Raw genomic sequence first — 20,829 nt, 5'->3', positions numbered from 1 at the left:
CAAGTGGATCTAGCAGCCGAATCTTTCGGAGACAATTCAACTCAGGTTCAGTGCTTTGTAAAGGATCGCAAGTTGACTGTTAAAACACGCATGCGATCGCCTTCCGCAGTCAACTTGTCTGCTCGGCATAGTACAGCGAAAACCCGGAGAAAGAGCAGCCAAAGTGGAATTGATCATTTTTTTAGTTCCTAGGTGGCGGTTATTCCACCGTGCGTTGTAAGTGAGCGATTTAGTACTGTTTCATCTTTTCGGCTGCGTAGAAAAAGGCGTCGCGCTGCTATCTGGGTGCCCATTAATATTTAACTTTGTCCGTCTAGCTGATTTTCATGAATTCCGCAGGTTTCAAATCGAAATGTTTTATAATTGACATAGAATGTTGCTGTTTTATTACTTTCGCGGCATTTCGCGGGTTTTAGTGAATTTCGCGGCCGATGCTGGATTTCGCGGGATTCGCGGTTTCCGCGAAATCGCGATTTACCACTGTCCCTAATCATAATTCATCAGTTAACCCTTAACTAGCCCGCTCATCTGATATTAATATTGATCAAATCGGTTGTGTAGTTTCTGAGATTATGAAGTTTCGTGATTTTTACAAGTCGGTACATTACAGATGAAGTTACAGTTCGATTACAATAAAATTCAATAGGGTCTTCTGAGGCAGCTAGACAATTCATTTGACAGTAATTTTGTGGAAATCGGGTTAGCCATCTCTGAGAAAAGTGAGTGCGTCCAAGTAGTCATCGGAATATGTTCCTTTGCATAGCTGAATTTCACATTTTTAAACATAACAGGCGAACTAATAATCCGATTGCAAAACAAATCATCAGGGTCTTATGGGGCAACTAGACCTTCCATTTGACACTGATTTTGTGGAAATCGGTCAAGCCATCTCTGAGAAACATGAGTGAGATTAAACAGTCTTCAGAACACGTTTCTTTTCATAACTTTTGAACAACCTGTTCAATCTTTATAAAATTCAAAACTTGAGAGTTTTCCAGGTAGCCCGTTCTTTTGAGACCAATTTTGTTCAAATCGGTTGTGTAGTTTTTGAGATAATGATGTTTCATGATTTTTACTATTTGATACATAACCTCTAAACTAAAAATCCGATTACAATGAAATTGAATAGGGTCTTATGGGACAACAAGACCCTTCATTTGCAATTAATTTCATGAAAATCGGTCCAGCCATCTCTGAGAAAAGTGAGTGAGAATAAAAATCTGCACATACACACACACACATACACACACAAACACACACACACACACACACACACACACACACACACACACACACACACACACACACACACACACATACAGGAAATGCTCAGCTCGTCGAGCTGAGTCGAGTGATATATGCCATTCGGCCCTTTGGAGCACTTTTTTATTTTCGGTTTAGTAAGTGATTGCTATACCTTTCTAGGAGAAAGGCAAAAATTCGATTTTTTTTTTTTTTGCCTTTCTCTTAGCAAGGTGTAGCAATCACTGGAAAACCAAAGGTATAAAAGTGCTCCAAATGGTCGAATCTCGTATAACAATCGACTTAGTTTGACGAGCTGAGCATTTTCTGTATGTGTGTGTGTGTGTGTGTGTATGTGTGTGTGTGTATGTAACGCTTTCCCGATCTCACTCGATTTTCTCAAAAACGGCTGGACCGATCTTCATGAAATCAACTGCAAATTAGAGGTCTAGTTGCCTCATAAGACCCTGTTGAATTTCATTGTAATCGGGTTTTTAGTTTTGAGGTTATGTTTAAAAATGTGAAAATCACGAAACATCATTATCTCACAAACCACTCAACCGATTTTACCAAAATTGATATCAAATGAACGAGCTACTTAAAAAACCCTTAACTTTTGAGTTTCATGAAGATTGAACGTGTGGTTCAGAAGTTATACGAAGAAACGTGTTCTAGAGACTGTTTAATCTCACTCCTGTTTCTCAGAGATGGCTGAACCGATTTCCACAAAATCAGTGTCATTTGGAAGGTCTAATTACCCCATAAGACCCTATTGATTATTTTTTGCAATCGGACTATTACTTTGCCTGTTATGTTCAAAAATGTGAAATCCAGCTTTGAAAAGAAACATATTCTGAAGACTACTTAAACTCACTCACTTTTCTCAGAGATGGCTAAACCAATTTCCACGAAATTAGTGACAAACGAAAGGTCTAGCTGCCTCATAACACCCTATTGAATTTCAATGTAATAGGTCTCTTACTTTGTCTGTAATGTATCAAAATACGAAAATCACGAGACTTCATTATCTCAGAAAGTACCCAACCGACTTGAACAATATTAGTATAAAATGAACGGGCTAGTTAGAGGTTAATTGATGAATTTTCTAGTGGTTAAACATGTGGTTCAAAAATTGTGAAAAGAAACATGTTCCGGTGACTTTTCAAATTCACTAGTTTTCCCAAAAATGGCTTGACTAAATTCAACAATCTTAGTGTCAAATGAAAAGTTTGGCTTTCCTACAGGTTCCCTCGGGTTGTCTCTCAAGCTCACAAGTGAGGAGTTTCATAGCAATTTGATATGTGGTTCAAAAGTTATGAAAAGAAATGAAATTAAAAGACTATTTAAAACTGTAACTGTTTTGATCAAAACATATGGCCTCAACAAAATTGAAATTTGGTATTGTGCTATTCGTACGTCCCCGGTATTGCTCGTGATTGAAGTGTACGAAATTCAAAGTCATTTCTTTTATTTCGCTATTTCTTCAGCACGAATATTTTACTCCTAATTAAAAATTGTTTTTAACTTTTTGCCTTTCTCCTAGAAAGGTATAGCAATCACTTGCAAAACCGAAAGTATAAAAGTGCTCCAAAGGGCCGAATGGCATATATCACTCGACTCAGTTCGACGAGCTAAGCATTTTCTGTATGTGTGTGTGTGTGTGTGTGTGTGTGTGTGTGTGTATGTGTGTGTGTATGTGTGTGTGTATGTGCAGATTTTTATTTTCACTCACTTTTCTCGGAGATGGCTGGACCGATTTTAATGAAATTATATGCCAATAAAAGTTCTAGTTGCCCCATAAGACCCTATTCAATTTCATTGTATTTGGATTTTTATTTTAGAGGTTATGTTTAAAAATGTAAAAATCACGAAACATCAATATCTCAGAAACCACACAACCGATTTCAATAATTCAATAATTGGTATCAAATGAATGGGCTATCTTAAAAACTCTTAACTTTTGAATTTTATATAGATTGAACATGTGGTTCAAAAGTTATGAAAAGAAACGTCTTCTGAAGACTGTTTAATTTCATTCATGTTTCTCAGAGATGGCTGGACCGATTTCCATAAAATCAGTGTCATATGAAAGGTCTAGTTACCCCATAAGACCCTATTGATTTTTTTGCAATCGGACTATTACTTTGCCTGTTATGTTTGAAAATGTGAAATCTAGCTATGCAAAGAAACATATTCCGAAGAATACATAAACTCACTCACTTTTCTCAGAGATGGCTGAACCGATTTTCACGAAATTAGTGTAAAATTTAAAGTCTAGCTGCCTCATAACACCCTATTGAATTTTACTGTAATCGAACTGTAACTTCGTCTGTGATGTACCGAATTGTGAAAATCACGAAACTTCATTATCTCAGAAAGTACACAACCGATTTGATCAATAGTATTATCAGATGAACGGGCTAGTTAAGGGTTAACTGATGAATTATGATTTAACACGTGGTTTTGCTGCCCTATACGTTCCCAATTCATTTGGTTATAATCGAACTAAGCAACCGTTGTGTATTAAATTGTTAATAAAACAACGAAATTTTATTATCTCAAAGATTACACGACTTATTTGAACATAACTAGTGTCATACGAACGATTTATCTCTCAAACTTACAAATAACAAACTTCATAACAATTTGATATGTGGTTCAAATGTGGAAAGAAAAGAAATTCAAAGACTATTTAAAACTATACCTGCTTTGATCAATATATGTGGCCACAATATGATTTAAATGTGGTATCGTACCATTTGAATGTTCCCGGTATCGCTCATGATTGAATTGTTCGAAATTAAGAAACATTTCTTTTATTTCGCTATTTCTTGAGCATTTACATTACGTCAAATTTCATATTTTACACTTCTATTACAACGTTATTATTTTAGAACCCAAAAAGTGAATACACATTTATTGGATTGAAGCGTTCATGTAAATCTATTTTTACAAATAATAAGTTTGAATGAGAAAGGCTGGGTCTGACCGCTAGGTGGATTAATTTAGGTTTTTTTTTTCAATTTTTATATACATGATTGATGTAATTGCATGTATGGGAAAAATTTTACCCTCAAATTTCGGTGCTCAAAAACTTCATCTTCTCGAAAAAAGTGCGCATGCAAAATTTCATCTCGATTCGGGACTCCGGGCTGTGAAGCCACAAAGAGGTCAAAGTTGCAGTTTTTTGACCGATGAAAAATATGCACAGAAATTATCGATATAAAATTGCCGAAATCGATTTTTCTTAATCAGGTGTCTTAGAAATGCATTAATCTTCGAGCTGTTTTCTCGGAAAAAATCTTCTCAAAAACTTTCTTAATCCCATAAAGGCGCAGATCTCGACCATTCATGCATTGATTTTATTAAACAAATTCAACTTAAACTTAACCTCCTCAAACCCCAGAGAGAAACAGCTTTCTTTCCGATTTTTTTCTCTGGCATTCTTTTGTTATCAATTCTTGCCTTTGTTTTTGTCATCTATAGTTAATGTCGCATACTTATTTCGCTACCATGCGGCCGTCTTCGTTTCTGCCACGGGAAGCAAGGTGTCTAGTATAGACAGTTTGTTTCCGGCAAAGGAATATCGAGAAAATATACTATTTCAGACTACGCAACAGGAGACTGCTTGGAATGTCTGTCTGTCTGTCTGTGGGAATGAAATTTTGTGTTTACACCTCGTTCTGTGGAGGTGGCTACTGTACGAATGAGCTGAAATTTTCATGAGGCACCTTTTTCGAGAAAACAAAACTTTTGGTACTTACCGCTAAACGAAATTTGAAAAGGCGATTCCCATAGGCACCCTAGTAATCGTCATGCGATAAACAGCAATTCGAATGTTGTTCTCATATTGACCTTTGAATAAATAACACTACTGTTTATTTAAACAGCACGCGCGTTGGACGGTAAGCGGTATCGCTATAGATAGCTAGAAAACACTTCATCAACACAACTCTTGTTGGGAGTGAGTGATGCGAGCGCGTAAAAATACATACCTCAGATCTCTCGATCGATGATGCTCTCGAGAAACCGGTGTAAAGTTGATACTCAAACAAATTTCTAGTCAATTTGTTAATCATGCATTTTTTTCATTGTTTTAATTGACTGGAAGTCGTACACAAATTATGTGCGCACGAAGAGGGAGAGGAGGATTGGGTCTGCGTTACTTATTGTTACATAGGGTAGGTGGAGTAGTTGAAACTGTTACGTAACTGATGTTTGCCCAAAATTGAAAATCTGGGGGAGGTCAGGTTGTTCAGCGTTACGTAATTTTAGGGGGAGTCATACCGAACCTAACTTTTTTTCACAAAGGGTGGAAAGGCGATCTACAATCTAGATTTTTAGCGTTACGTAATTTTTTAACGATGCCTTGCTTATCTATTTTGTCCGACACTAGAGTCTGTTTTAATTTGAACATTATCCTTTAAATAAAATACAAAAATAACTGTTATAGAATTTCCTTTACATGCCAATTGGGATCGTAATTATACATACCATAACATTAGGATAATTTATCCAAAAAACATCATATTGAAATAGATATCATCATATTGAAATAGACGCGTAGCGTCTCCAGCGAAGTTTTAGGTGAACTCAAAACAAGATACTATGCCGAAGCCACCATGTTTCTATTTATTACATATTACGTGCCACATACAGTTTTCTACGAAAGGGAACTAAAAATCACAATTTCCGCGCTACACTTTTTACCATTTTTTTTTCAAATTTCGTAACCTACAAACAAAAGTTTATAGGTAAAGTAGTACCTTCAATTGAATGTCTAAAGATAGTTTCTTCATCTTATGGAACTGCCACTTGCGAATAATGCGAGATTTGGAGATTGTTAAGTTGAAAGTACCCGCAGAAATGTCGAAATGTGTGTAATACCTTTTTTTTAATAGTAAAAAAAAAAATGTTCAGCAAAAATATACGTTTGTAGATGGCTGACAACTTTGTAGAAGGTAAAAAAATTCTGCATTATTTGGGAAAAAAGTTAGAACGTGAATTGAGATTTTTGGTGCCTTTTCATAGAAAACTTTATGTGCTTGTAATATGTAACTGATAGAAACATGATGTCTTCGGCAAAGTTTCTCGTTTTAAGAAGGCTTACTATTCTCCTTAACATGTGAAAAAAGCAGAGTGAATATTCACCGCTATTTTCTTACCCAGCATGAGCGCTGCATATTACTATTTCTTGCTCCAAACTTCTTCAGTCTGATTTGGCTGTGCTTCTGCCATTCGTAGGAATATAATACACTTGCTGCTTACACCACAGCTGAGCGAAAAAAGAGTGGTAAATCACTCAATGAGAATACACAAAGTACACCGCGGTGATCATTGTTGAGATGAATTCGATAGCATTCGAAGAGCAAAAAAGCGTAACGAGCAACTGGAATTTATTTTTAGTCAACTTAATCTACTCTTCTGCTTAGGCGACATCCATAAATTACGTAACGCTGTAGAAAAATTTCCCTAATAAAATTGCTAGTTTTTGGAGAGGTTCCTCAGAGATTTTTCGTTACGTAAGTCTGATCTTACCTCCCCCCCCCCTTCCCTAAGTAACAAATCGTAACGCCACTCCCCCCTATGAGCTTTACGTAATTTATGGATGCCACCTTAGATGTTCCCCTCATCTGATGTACACTAGAGAGACACACAGTAAAAGCACTACAGTGAGATCTATTGTGTAGTTATTGAGCGTAATGTCCTTTCGTGTGATGAAAATCTCACTAGTTCGCCACTCTGGAGAGATATTTCAGATTTCACCGCGGTGTTTTTTTTTTGCGAGCTGCTCAGATACACACCATTCGCTGCTCTCTTCCAGCAAATGCGTCGCTTTGCTCGCCAGTGTGAGAGCAGTTGTTTTCGCAGTGAAAAAGCCGAGATCACCGAAGTCCTTGCTATAGACGCGTCTGTCTCAATCTGATGAAAAAGTAGATTTTCTATCTCACTTTCAGGTAGATTGATCACTCATCTTTCTACAATAAAAGATGCGGTTTAAAAATCTTGAAATCCTCCCTGAGCATTAGGGCATCTTTTTCCGGCGTCAACCAGTGTTATCGTTTTCTTCAATAAAATATATTTATTCACCTTCAAATAAGTCCACAGGCTCTACGAACATTTTTATTTAATTCTATCACTTTTCACTTATCACTTGCATATACGTATTTCAACGCTTACTTAGCGCCTTCGTCAGTGCTTATTTGGACTGTGGAGAAAATAGCAAAGCTCCTAAATTTTTATGCCTAAGTAGGTAAACGAATGGGACAAATTTTAACTTAGAGAACGTAAACAACTTGAGTTAGGTAGAGAAATATGCGGCCTGGTGATCCATACCTTGTCGGGGAGTTTTAGGTAGATATTTAAAAAGCCAAGAGAAGTGATTACCCTATTAGGTGATTACTGCCTTCATGTGTTTATTTTTTTTTCTTACGCTGTATATTTTCCTTTAAGGACAAAATGATTGTCTACAACTTTACCGAATGCATTATACCATTTTGGCCATTCTGGTTCAAAAAGTTTTCGTTTTTATAATAATACTAAAATTCTTGTTTCTTATTCTACAGATTTAAACAACCATCAATGTTCAGCAAAACTATTTTATAAAAAAAATAAGTTTTTTCAAAGTAAACTTTTTAGGATAATTAATCTTAATAATTTCAGTTGGATCTATTTTTTATTGATAAAAATTATAATGGACTTGATTGTTGACGGATAAAAAGTTGTTGTACAATTTTTATGCAAACCGGAGCACCTTACGTTGTTGCGTAGCGTCTGTAGACACAACGCAGAATGACTTTGGTCCTTATCACGCAGGTCTAAAAGAGTTATCAGCAACAGCTGTTGCGTATGATGAGATATTCTTTTCAGTCGCAAAAATAACACCTGCAGTGTGTGTAGTTGTCAGGGGTGAGTAACAGAATATGCAGCAGTGGAATGTGATTTTAGATTCTAGAACAGTACAACCATCGCAGTAGTTTAATTGGATAAAACCATGCCGGAGACGGGGAGATAGCGGGTTCCGTCATTCCGTCTGAATGTGTTTTTTTTTTCAAATCTGTATTATAGTTGAAAGTAAAAGTACTCCATTACCTCGCCGTCCAAAATGTTTGGGGATCCCGACGCCATTAGTTACGCACTCTCCAATGCTCCAGGTTTTACACGGTTTGTTTCCCACGAATTATACGCGGGTTTTCGAATGAACGTGTTAATTTTTTTAGACGAATTTTTGAACCAAGGCGGGTTTTTTACGCGTTACCGCATTAATTCAAAAATTTCTCGAGGAATTTCGAATCAACGCGAGTTGGTCTAAATGTTTTTTTGAGTAAAAGAATTAGTCAAAAAAATACCCGGAATGACCGTAAAAGAGGAGAATTTCAAATGCGGGGCATCGAATTTATTACCTCATAAGTACCCGGCAGGGTACCCGGGTACCCACAAAATAAAATTCTTCTTGCTTTTACATTTCTTGACCGATTTTCGACATTGGTCTGTCAAGAGATTGGAAAATCTGTCTATTTTTAGAATCCGGGACCGATATGGATCTGTGACCACATCTGGTTCCTGTAAATCCGGATCTCCGGGAGCATATTCCGATTAGACAAATTAATACAATCGTTAATAAAAGTGAACAACATAAGTATCACTCCAGGAGTTTATTTTCATTCATTTTGAGTCCATCTGATAAGTTGTCCGAAATGGCCATTTCAGAGCAGATTCCTGATCTTGAACATGGTCCGGAACATACAAATTTAAGGAAACTATATGGGGACCAATGGCTCTTTAGGTCCCGTTTACTAAAAATAGACAAATTATTCAATCTTTTGACGGGTCAAGAACGAAAATCGGTCAAAAATTGAAAAAAAAACCTAAATTAATCCACCTAGCGGTTAGACCCAGCCTTTCTCACTCAAACTTTTATTTGTAAAAATAAATTTACAATAACGCTTCAGACCAATAGATGTATATTAACTCTTTAGATTCTAAAATATTGATGTTGTGATCTATACATATAAAAATGCAAGCCGGTCTGTCTGTCTGATCCATATAGGTTCGAAAACTGCCGAACCGATCGACGAGAAAATTTGTATGTAGGGGTTTTTGGTGCCGATAAAGGTTCCTATGATAGTTTGAGACCCCTACCTTCTCTGACAGGAAGGGGTCCCATACAAATGAAACATAAATTTCAGCACAACTTAAGAACTAACCGAGTAAATGGAACAAAATTCAGCATGTGAATGTTTTTATAGGAAACAAAGATGTGCATAATGGTTTGACACACCTCACTCTTCTATAAGAGAGGGGTTCCATACAAATGAAACACAAATTTCTGCACATCTCGAGAACTAATCAACTGAATGGAACCAAATTTGGCAGGTAAATGTTTTTAGTTGTAAAAAATATGTCCATAATATTTTGACACCCTCCTTCTTTTGGAAGGGAGGGGTGCCATACAAATGAAACACAAATTTCTGCACATCTCGAGAACTAACCGAGTAAATGGAGAAAAGGAGGCGTTCCATACGAATGATACACATACTTCTGCACATATCGAGAGCTAACCAACTAAATGGAACCATATTTGGCAGGTAAATGTTTTTAGTGGTAACAAATTTGTTCCTTAATCGACCTCAGGCAACATTTTGGATTGTAAGATGGCAACTTCCGGTTTCTGGAAAACAGCCAAAATGGCAGATTTCCACCCAATATAATAATATCCGGATCTAGAATGATACACAGGAGCTAAAATCGATCGAAATTGTCTTCAAATGCCATTAAGAAATCCAAATTGGCGACTTTCGGTTTCGGAAAAACAGCGACAAACGACAAAATACCACCCAATATGTGTATTTCTGGAACCGTAATGATGCACTGGAGCCACAAATCGACTTCAGACAATATTTTGAATTGTAAGATGGCAACTTCCGGTTTCTGGAAAACAGCCTGAAATGGACGATTTCCATTAAATATGAGTATCTCCGGAACCAGAAAGATGGACAGAAGCTAAAAATTGATCACAGACATAATCTTGAATTTTAAGATGGTTACTTCCGGTTTCTGGCAAACAGCCGGAAATGACCAAATACCATTCAATATGAATGTTTTCGGAACCAGGATTACGCTCAGATGACAGAAATCGATTTCACAGGCAATTTTGAAGTCCAAAATGACGACTTTCGGTTTCTTAAAAACAGTCCAAAGTGACCAAATACCACCCAATATGAGTATCTCTGGAGCCAGAATGTTGCAAGAAGCCAAAAATTGACCTCAGACACTATTTTGAATTGTAGGATGGCAACTTCTGGTTTCTGGAAAACAGCCAAAAATGGCCGATTCCCGTCTAACATGAGTATCTCTGGATCTAGAATGATACACAGCAGCTGAAATCGACCACAGACCCTATTTTGGATTCTAGGTTGGCGACTTCCGGTTCCTGGGAAACAACCGAAAATGATCGAATAACACCCAATATGGGTGTTTCTTCAACCAGAATGACGCATAGAGGCCAGAAATTATCTTAAATACCATTTTGAAATCCAAGATGCCGAGTACCGGTTTGTGATAACAGCCTGAAAAAAACGAATACTATCCAATATGAGTATCTCTGGAACCAGAATGATGCAAGGAGCTAACAATTGACGTCAGGCACCATTTAAAATTGCTAAATGGCAACTTCTAGGAAACAGTCGAAAATGACCGAATAATACTCAATATGGATATTTCAGTAATCGAGATGATGCATAGAAACCAAACATTGACCCTAGACACCCTTTTGAATTTAAAGACAACCATTTTTTGATTCTGTTGACCTGTGTTGTTCATCAGTTAACCCTCAGCTAGCCCGCTCATCTGATAATAATATTGATCAAATCGGTTGTGTAGTTTCTGAGATAATGAAGTTTCGTGATTTTCACATTTCGGTACATTACAGACGAAGTTACAGTCCGATTACAGTTAAATTCAATATGGTGTTATGAGGCAGCTAGACTTTGAATTTTACACTAATTTTGTGGAAATCGGGTCAGCTATCTCTGAGAAAAGTGAGAGAGTCCAAGTAGTCTTCGGAATATGTTCCTTTTCATAGCTGGATTTCACATTTTTAAACATAACAGGCAAAGTAAAAGTCCGATTGCAAAACAAATCAATAGGGTCTTATGGGGCAACTAGACCTTCCATTTGACACTGATTTTATGAGAATCGGTCCATCCATCTTTGAGAAGCATGAGTGAGATTAAACAGTCTTCAAAACACGTTTCTTTTCATAACTTTTGAACCACAAGTTCAATCTTCATAAAATTCAAAATTTAAGGGTATTTCAGGTAGCCCGTTCCTTTGAAACTAATTTTGTTCAAATCGATAGTATAGTTTTTGAGATAATGATGTTTTATGATTTTTACATTTTGATACATAACCTCTAAACTAAAAATCCGATCACAATGAAATTTAATAGGGTCTTATGGGGCACCAAGACCTTTCATTTGCAATTAATTTCATGAAAATCGGTCCAGCCATCTCTGAGAAGAGTGAGTGAGAATAAAAATCTGCACATACACACACACATACACACACACACACACATACATACAGAAAATGCTCAGCTCGTCGAGCTGAGTCGAGTGATATATGCCATTCGGCCCTTTGGAGCTTTTTTAAACTTTCGGTTTTGCAAGTGATTGCTATACCTTTCTAGGAGAAAGGCAAAAAGAGGCATTTTATTTTAGTGGGTACCCTATTACCCTACCGAGTACTTACGTGTGTAAAGATTGCCGAGTACATAACGGTTAAAAACTCACTTTTAGAGCGAAGTTATTGTTTTGAGGAGGTAAAATTCAGAGCTGTTTAAATAAATTTGAGAATATGAACGACCGCACATTTCGTAGTTGCTCCTCCATGATGAATTTGAGCTACTGAAGTCGCACAAAGAAATACCGTAAGATGGCTAATTTGATGGTCATTTACAATGTACAGCAATTCAGTAGCTTCCACCTTGTATAGATCGATACCGGTTGCGACTTTACGGTCGGTTAGGAAGAACAGAAGTTCTACTATCGTTGTTGACATAGGCCAATTTTGCCTCCGCATCTCTAACGATAATAACGGAAAGGAAAGTTACTTTGTCACCGTGGTCAGTGACGGACTTTTATACTTTTCCCTTTTTTCTACATTCTAATATATAGACACTATTGCTTTTTTTACAGAGCCTCGTTAGTCACCCTGCATCGGCCATTATAACCTGAAGAGGTATTCATTCAGCAACGCGTGACTTATTTTCTGGATGTTAGCTTGAGGAAAGGGTGAAATAGGGGGATGGGAGGGAGTCTGAAAATTACCCCTTGCGTAAAAAGTTCTTCTGACATCGAACGATCTGATCCCTAGTAACAATATATAAATTTTTATATCGCTTAATACAGCCAAAACAGCGCTATAAAACTTTTATAAACCCTGTTTTATAACTTAGGATGCTACTCGCACTCATGACCATTCACTTATCAAAGCGAATTCTGTAACCATAAGGCTACGAACTCCCCCAAGTGTTTTGTCATTGAGATGTTTCAAATGGAATAATTCGTACATTTTCTCTTGACTTTTCGAGTCTCCTCCCGTCATCGGGGCTTGGTAAATCTATCAAATTTCTACTGTATATCGAGTTAGTCCAATGCCGAATTATCAATTTTATAAATTGGCAAAAAGAAATATTATTGTCTACTTCTCCTAGCTATTGCTATTCGCGATAATATAACACATCTTTCAACAGCTAACAACCCTGTACAGGGATCACGTGGCGTAAACGTAAATATCTTTTCTTTATAGTATATGATTTCCCTATTTCTAACTAAAAACTATAAATCACCAAACATTCGTAACAATGCCTCGCTCTCTGATCCCGTGTAGCCCAATTACAACCCAATTTGCATAAAATTGCAGCAACATTCATTCGCTCGAAAACTGCTTCCATGCTGGAGTTCTAATGGCTGCACCATTTTTTTCGTCCATTCTCGCCTGTGGCAAGAAAAAACAAACCTCACTCTCGCTTTCCACGTCCAGTGTGTACATACGATAATTACAAAATAATTATTTCCCTATTTGTGTTTCTGCAGCATAAATTTCCTCCCGGTCGAGTCAAGCCGTGCGCGCTGGCTATGCCAGACGGTCTTACTAGTGCTCAACCAAACGGATAACTTTTCCGGTCCATTTTCGCTGGCAACCTCCCAGTGCATTTCACTGGGACAGAAAAACACACACCCTTAGTGGTCGAATAACGGTAGCTCCTGGTTTCCAAGCGCTCATGCCAGTGACCGATCCCGTCCGGCGTCGACCAAACTCGCGGACTGCACACACGTCACTTATTCGAAATAAATTATTTTACGGTCGGTTTTCGTAGTTTTTTTTCCGAAAACGTTTGACGTTAGTGCTCTGAACAATCTCCGAGAACGTCGAAACCTGAGCTTGTTTAACCGCTTTTAAATGCTTTCGCAATCGTTAACTATATAACCTGCCACCAGGACACTGAACGTTTGGAATAAGTTTCTACTTATTTAATTACTTGCTGGTTACACAATTCGCTGACTTCCGCGAATCGGTAATTGGTACCAAACTGGCTGGGTCTTTGTAAATATATGAGGGCAGCCGGACGAAAACTGCGAACCAGAAACGATAGCAACTAGGTATGAATATTTATTCTACCTGAGGAAGTTTGCCTTATTCTGCTATTTAACTTCAATGAAGCGTTTAAATTCTTCAAATGTCTAAGAAAGTTAATTACCGTTTCGCCTTTCAGGTGATTGTTAATCATGCTTTGAGCCTAACGAGCAGTTTCATAATATTTATATCTACTGCCTAACTGACAATCGAAAGTAGAATTCTTCCACCTTCACTTTGCTCTGTCCAGTTCCGCTATGGGGTGGCGTGAAAAACCCTCATCGAAACAACGTAGGATGAAAAGCATAACTCACACCAGCAGAACGTTATTAGGAGTTTGCAAACAAAAACTTTGCCTTGGCTTCACCTAGACGTACGTCAGTCGAAAGGCCCGCATTTTTGTTTTCGATTAATTAGAATTAATTACGTTGTCGCTCATTCGGGTGCTTCACTCACTCACGCTCCATCAAACACGTTGATGTGTGACGCCCTACCCTGTGGCATCCTGTCCCCTGTGATGGGACACATACACATTAACACTGGAACCTGGTGTTAACTGTTGCTCCAGCGAAGTCAAAGTTGAGTTATTATTTCATTTGCGAATTCAGTTGCTGAACCGAAAAGGCGTTTTTCGATTAAAGTGGGCTGAAAGTTTTTGTGTGTGTGGGCGATAAATCACGTAACCTCTCTCTATGCGAGGGATATTTTCTTTCGTAGGTGGCAACAAAAAACAACCCAGAACTCTTATGAGCTCACGCAAACCATCGACTGATGTTTCCTTGCATAAATCCACCCAGAACAGAAGTGGGTCAAAGAAGGACAAAACTTTTAGTGGCAAGATCAAGTACTGCAATATTCATAACTCATAATAACCTATCTGTGATTAAATCGCACGAAATGGAACGATTGTTTCGTTCGTACCCGGTCAGATTTATGGCAGCACTTGGATCGGTGATTGGCCTATCGGGTGGTACGAAACAGATATATAAGATGGTACAATCTGATAGCCCCCCCACCCGAAGGCTGCTTATTGATTTCGTGATCATGTGAAATCCATATATGATGCTGCCTCCCATTCTCCGAAGGTGACAGTGATAAATCGTTTGCATGCTAAGGGATTTCTATCACCACAACCGGATCGGATCGGAGAGTTTTCTTTGTCTAAACAGAGATAAAGGTGGGTTGCCCTGGGAGAATCAATGTCATACAATATAAATTTCCTATTTCCTAAAGGAATTTAGATTATTTAAAAGCCTTGCTAACGTCAGTAGTGAGCTTCAGTGATTAGTTTCATGGTGATAAAATTTAGATACAGCTTTTTCATCCCAAGTATTTTCAATATTTTAGATTTAAACATGTAGGAGGTCAAATGCGAATTTTGAGCTGGAAGAAATCATAATTGTGATTCTAGTTGGAGCAACTATAAAGAAAATAAATTTAATATCCATTACTATTTGCTTTGAGTTCCAGGTTCTCCTTTTCTCACGTCTAAACTTAGTCATGAGATAAATGCAAAATATTATTTCTCTGCGTGACTTTTTTAAACCTCGAAAAAATCCGGCTTCGTATAAACAGAAGTAGTACCAAGTAAATTCAATAAAAGAAAATTGAATTAGTAATGAAAGAAGAGGGAAAAAAACATCCGACCAAACTCAGTTCATCTGTACACAGCAGCCATTAGCTAACAAAATTGGTGAACTAAAATGAACTAAACTGGTTCCCATCATCGAAAATTGCAAACTAAGCACACAATCCAATCACAGATTCACTGTCATACACAAACAGTAAAAAAATCGAATTCGCTGATTCAAGTTTGTTCAGGGTTGATTGGAACTAGTATGATGCGTTCCGAGTCGGCTTGCTAGTGACTTTCCTTCCCCCTGCCCCTCCTTCCGATGCGTAGTCAATATTTAGTAAATTTTCTATGCAAATCGAAAAGCCGCTCGTCGTTAGCCGGAACGGAACACGACAGGCACGTCACGCTGTGACGATGGTTGTAGGCTTTTCGGAGTACGGCATTCTCCGTCCGGAAACTGAAACCGGTGGGAATACTCTTAACAGGACATTGGCGCTTTCACCATGTACCGTCGCGTCCCCGTGCTCCTCCACCCAACACCCGACATGCACGAAACTGTCGCTGATTGCTGAACATGCAAACAAGCGATAACTGCTTTGCACTGTGCTTCTGGAATGACATTTTTCTCGCCGTCGTCGTCGCCATCATTTCAAGATGCAGTGGCGTAGTTGGGATTTAGCATCCAGGTCACACGTTCTATCATAAAATGCTATTAAAACTCTCTTCTGTTAATATCGAATGCTTCGACCCCATTGCACCCCTTCCTACGGTTCCGACTACGACTTCCCGTAAGACCTATCTCACAAACAATGCTAAATGATCAAAACAAATAACTGACTCTTAGCAAATTGGAACAGCACATTCTGTGCCGAACACGCATCAGTACTGGACGTGTTTGGTGATCGGTCCGATAGAGTATAAAACAAAAGACGTGTGAACAAGTGTTGGCATTGTTTGCCTGGTCAAGTGAAATAAATCCGGGTTCAAGGTCGTGCCTTTGTGCAACTGTTTCGCATCGTGACTGCCAGCTGGTGCGTAAGCCGATTTGGCTGCTGGCTGGATTGTGCTACAGCAGTGGACGAGACACAAACGAGGAAAAAGAAGAAGCCATCAGTGTCAGCGAGTTGTATCGCTGTGTGGAGTGATCTCACACCTGGCTCGCTGCTGGTGGCTGTTTGGTGCTGCTGTATTGGTGCTGCTGGCTGTAACGGCTGCTACTTCGAACGATCGGACAACCAACCTTACTGGAAGGGAGAAATAAAAAGGTACGTGTTCTTGTCAGCGCTAGTGCGCTAGACTTAGCGCGATGGATGTAGATCCCTCGCCTCCCGCGCCACTATCCCCGAACCCCTCTGACCCTGACCCTTCTGTTACCCCCTCCCCTGTTCATTCTTCAGTCCCCCCTCGCCCCAGGCTTTACCCAGACGGAGCCCAGGGCAGCTATACTGTTTATTTTCGGCCAAAGGCAGGACCGAAATCGAAAAAGTTGAACCTCTTGCAGATTTCTAAAGACCTGACGAAGGAGTACAAGGGCGTGACCGAAATTTCCAAGGTCCGGCCTAACAAGCTCCGTGTCGTGGTCGGTAACCTGAAAGAGGCCAACGATATAGCTTGCTCTGAGCTCTTCACACGCGAGTATCGCGTTTACATACCCGCACGAGACGTGGAGATCGACGGTGTCATAACCGATTCGAGTCTGTCCGTCGAGTGTATACTGCAAAGTGCCAAAGGGTGCTTTAAGAACAAAACGTGTCCCGAAGTAAAGGTGCTCGACTGCAAGCAATTGCGGTCAGCATCGATCATCGGTGGCAAAACAGTATACACTCCGTCAGACTCGTTTCGAGTTACGTTCGCCGGGTCTGCACTACCAAGCCACGTCTCGATCCACCGGGTTCGTCTCCCTGTGAGGCTCTACGTGCCCCGCGTCATGAACTGCCTGAATTGCAAGCAGTTAGGCCATACAGCCGCCTACTGCTGCAATAAGGCACGTTGTGGCAAGTGTGGGGAGTCTCATGCGGAAGATTCTTGCAGTGTTAACGCTGAAAAGTGTATTCACTGCGGAGAAAATCTGCATGAGCTCTCGACATGTGCGGTGTACATGCAGCGCAGGGATAAAATAAAACGGTCTCTCAAAGAGCGTTCAAAGCGTTCCTACGCTGACATGCTGAAGAAGACCGTTACCACTTCTCCCGTTACTTCGAACCCCTTCGATCTGTTGTCCTCTGATGAAACCGATTCTGACGATTCACCAGCGGGAGCATCTTACGCCAATCCTGGGGAGTCTAGAAAGAGGAAAAATATTTCCTCTCCTAAACTTCCCAGAAAAGGTCCTAAGATTTCTCAAAGTGAAATGAAAGTTACAAACAAACCAAACAGTGCTGCGGAAAAACCGAAGCAAACTCCTCCTGGGCTGGCAAATTTAAAGTCCCAGAAGGAGTTCCCAGCACTGCCAGGAACATCTAAAACCCCAGTTGCTCCTTTTACACTCCCAGTTGATGAAACAAACTCTGGATTAGTGAAATTTTCTGACATTGTGGACTGGATTTTTGAAACTTTCAATGTACCCGATCCAATTAAAATTTTTCTTACAGCATTCCTCCCAACAGTTAGATCATTTTTGAAGCAGTTGACTGCCCAATGGCCTCTCCTTGCAGCGATTGTATCCTTCGATGCCTAATTCAACTGCGTATATGAAGGATTCTATCTCTGTCTTACAGTGGAATTGTAGAAGTATTTTACCAAAAATTGATTCGTTTAAAGTTTTGATAAATAAAAACAAATGCGATGCATTTTCCCTTTGTGAAACTTGGCTTACTTCAAATATTGATCTCAACTTCCATGATTTTAATATTATTCGCCTTGATCGAGACACCCCATATGGAGGAGTACTTTTAGGGATTAAAAAGTGCTATTCTTTCTATCGTATTAACCTCCCCTCGATTCCAGGCATCGAAGTTGTCGCATGTCAAATGACAATACAAGGTAAAGAGCTTTGTATTGCCTCAATATATATTCCCCCCAGAGCACAGGTTGGGCAACGGCTGCTCTTTGATTTAATAGAACTTCTTCCCTCGCCACGTTTGATTTTGGGAGACTTCAACTCTCATGGCGTGGCTTGGGGTTCCCCATACAATGATAACCGCTCCTCTTTAATCTATAACCTTTGCGATGACTTCGACATGACTATTTTAAACAACGGTGAAATGACACGTATCCCGAAACCTCCAGCGCGCCCAAGCGCTTTGGATCTATCCTTATGTTCGACGTCGCTACGGTTGGATTGCACATGGAAGGTAATCCTCGATCCTCACGGTAGCGACCATCTGCCTATTCTTATTTCAATTACTAACGGGTCAACTCGCATGCGACCAATTGACATTCCGTATGACCTCACACGAAATGTCGATTGGAAGTTATACGAGGAAATGATTTCAAAAGCGGTCGAGTCGATTCAACATCATTCACCACTTGAAGAATACAACCTCCTCGCGGGCTTGATTCTCGACGCCGCGTTGCAAGCCCAAACGAAGAAATATCCCGGCGTAACGATCAAAGAACGGCCTCCCACTCCGTGGTGGGACCAAGAGTGCTCCGATGTCTACACGCAAAGATCCGACGCGTTTAAGGCCTACCAGACGGGAGGTATACCTGGCGACTATTTACTGTATTCGGAGCTTGATACCAAGCTTAAAAGCTTGGCTAAAGCAAAGAAACGTGGATATTGGCGTCGGTTCGTGAACGAGACGTCGAGGGAGACATCGATGAGCACTCTTTGGAACACAGCCCGAAGAATGCGGAATCGCGTAACGGTCAACGAAAGCGAGGAGTCTTCAAGTAGGTGGATATTTGATTTTGCCAGGAAAGTATGTCCGGACTCTGTTCCTGAGCAAAATATTGTTCGCGATGCGTCTCCGGGCCACGACGCGATAGAATCACCTTTTACGATGGCAGAATTTTCAGTTGCCCTCCTGTCCTGTAACAATAACGCGCCTGGATTAGATAGAATCAAATTCAACTTGTTGAAGAATCTACCCGGCAATGCCAAGAGGCGCTTGTTGAACTTGTTCAATAAGTTCCTGGAGCAAAACATTGTACCGCAGGATTGGAGGCAAGTGAAGGTGATCGCCATCCAAAAACCAGGGAAACCAGCTTCTAATCACAACTCTTATAGGCCGATTGCAATGCTATCCTGTATCCGGAAATTGATGGAAAAAATGATACTCCGTCGTTTAGACCACTGGGTCGAATCAAATGGTCTACTATCAGAAACTCAATTTGGCTTCCGCCGTGCCAAAGGGACGAATGATTGTCTTGCGTTGCTTTCAACAGATATTCAGCTGGCGTATGCTCGTAAAGAACAAATGGCGTCTGCGTTCTTGGACATTAAGGGGGCTTTTGATTCCGTTTCTATTGACATTCTTTCGGGTAAACTTCACCGACAAGGATTTTCTCCAATTTTGAACAATTTTTTGCACAATTTGTTGTCCGAAAAGCACATGCATTTTACGCATGGCGATTTGGCAACTTTTCGCATTAGCTACATGGGTCTTCCCCAGGGCTCATGTTTAAGCCCCCTTCTTTACAACTTTTATGTAAATGACATCGACGAATGTCTGGCAAATTCATGCACGATAAGACAACTTGCAGACGACAGTGTAATCTCTGTTACAGGAGCCAAAGCTGCCGATTTGCAAGGACCATTGCAAGATACCTTGGACAATTTGTCTGCTTGGGCTTTACAGCTAGGTATCGAATTCTCTCCGGAGAAGACTGAGATAGTAGTTTTTTCTAGGAAGCATGAACCTGCTCAGCTTCAAACACAATTAATGGGTAAAACGATTTCTCAGGTTTTGGTACACAAATATCTTGGTGTCTGGTTCGACTCTAAAGGCACCTGGGGTTGTCACGTGAGGTATCTGATGAAAAAATGTCAACAAAGAGTGAATTTTCTTCGTACAATAACCGGACAATGGTGGGGAGCCCATCCAGGAGACCTTATAAGGCTTTACCAAACAACGATATTGTCTGTTATTGAATACGGGTGTTTCTGCTTCCGCTCCGCAGCAAACACACATTTGATCAAACTGGAGCGAATACAATATCGTTGTTTGCGTATCGCCTTAGGTTGCATGCAGTCGACCCATACGATGAGTTTGGAGGTTTTAGCTGGAGTACTACCATTGAAAAACCGCTTCTGGAGCCTGTCTTCTCGTATTCTAATCAAATGTGAGGTCTTGAACCGTCCCGTGATTGAAAATTTTGAAAGGTTAATCGAACTTCATTCTCAAACTCGTTTTATGACATTGTATTTCAATCACATGTCCCAAAATATTAACCCTTCTTCGAATATTCCAAATCGTGTCGACTTATCA

General features: G+C 39.6%; 1 protein-coding gene across 11 annotated transcripts in view; it reads left to right on the top strand.

The window, feature by feature from the left end:
* Positions 1 to 20,829, top strand: part of LOC129725427 (fat-like cadherin-related tumor suppressor homolog) — a 682,871-nt gene that overhangs the window by 404,996 nt on the left and 257,046 nt on the right. The gene's annotated exons all lie outside the window — the stretch shown is intronic.

The sequence above is a fragment of the Wyeomyia smithii genome, chromosome 2 (genome assembly GCF_029784165.1).
Source record: "Wyeomyia smithii strain HCP4-BCI-WySm-NY-G18 chromosome 2, ASM2978416v1, whole genome shotgun sequence".
NCBI classification, from domain to species: domain Eukaryota; kingdom Metazoa; phylum Arthropoda; class Insecta; order Diptera; family Culicidae; genus Wyeomyia; species Wyeomyia smithii.
Note: the sequence above shows the minus strand (reverse complement) of the source record. Positions and strands in the feature narration are given on the sequence as shown.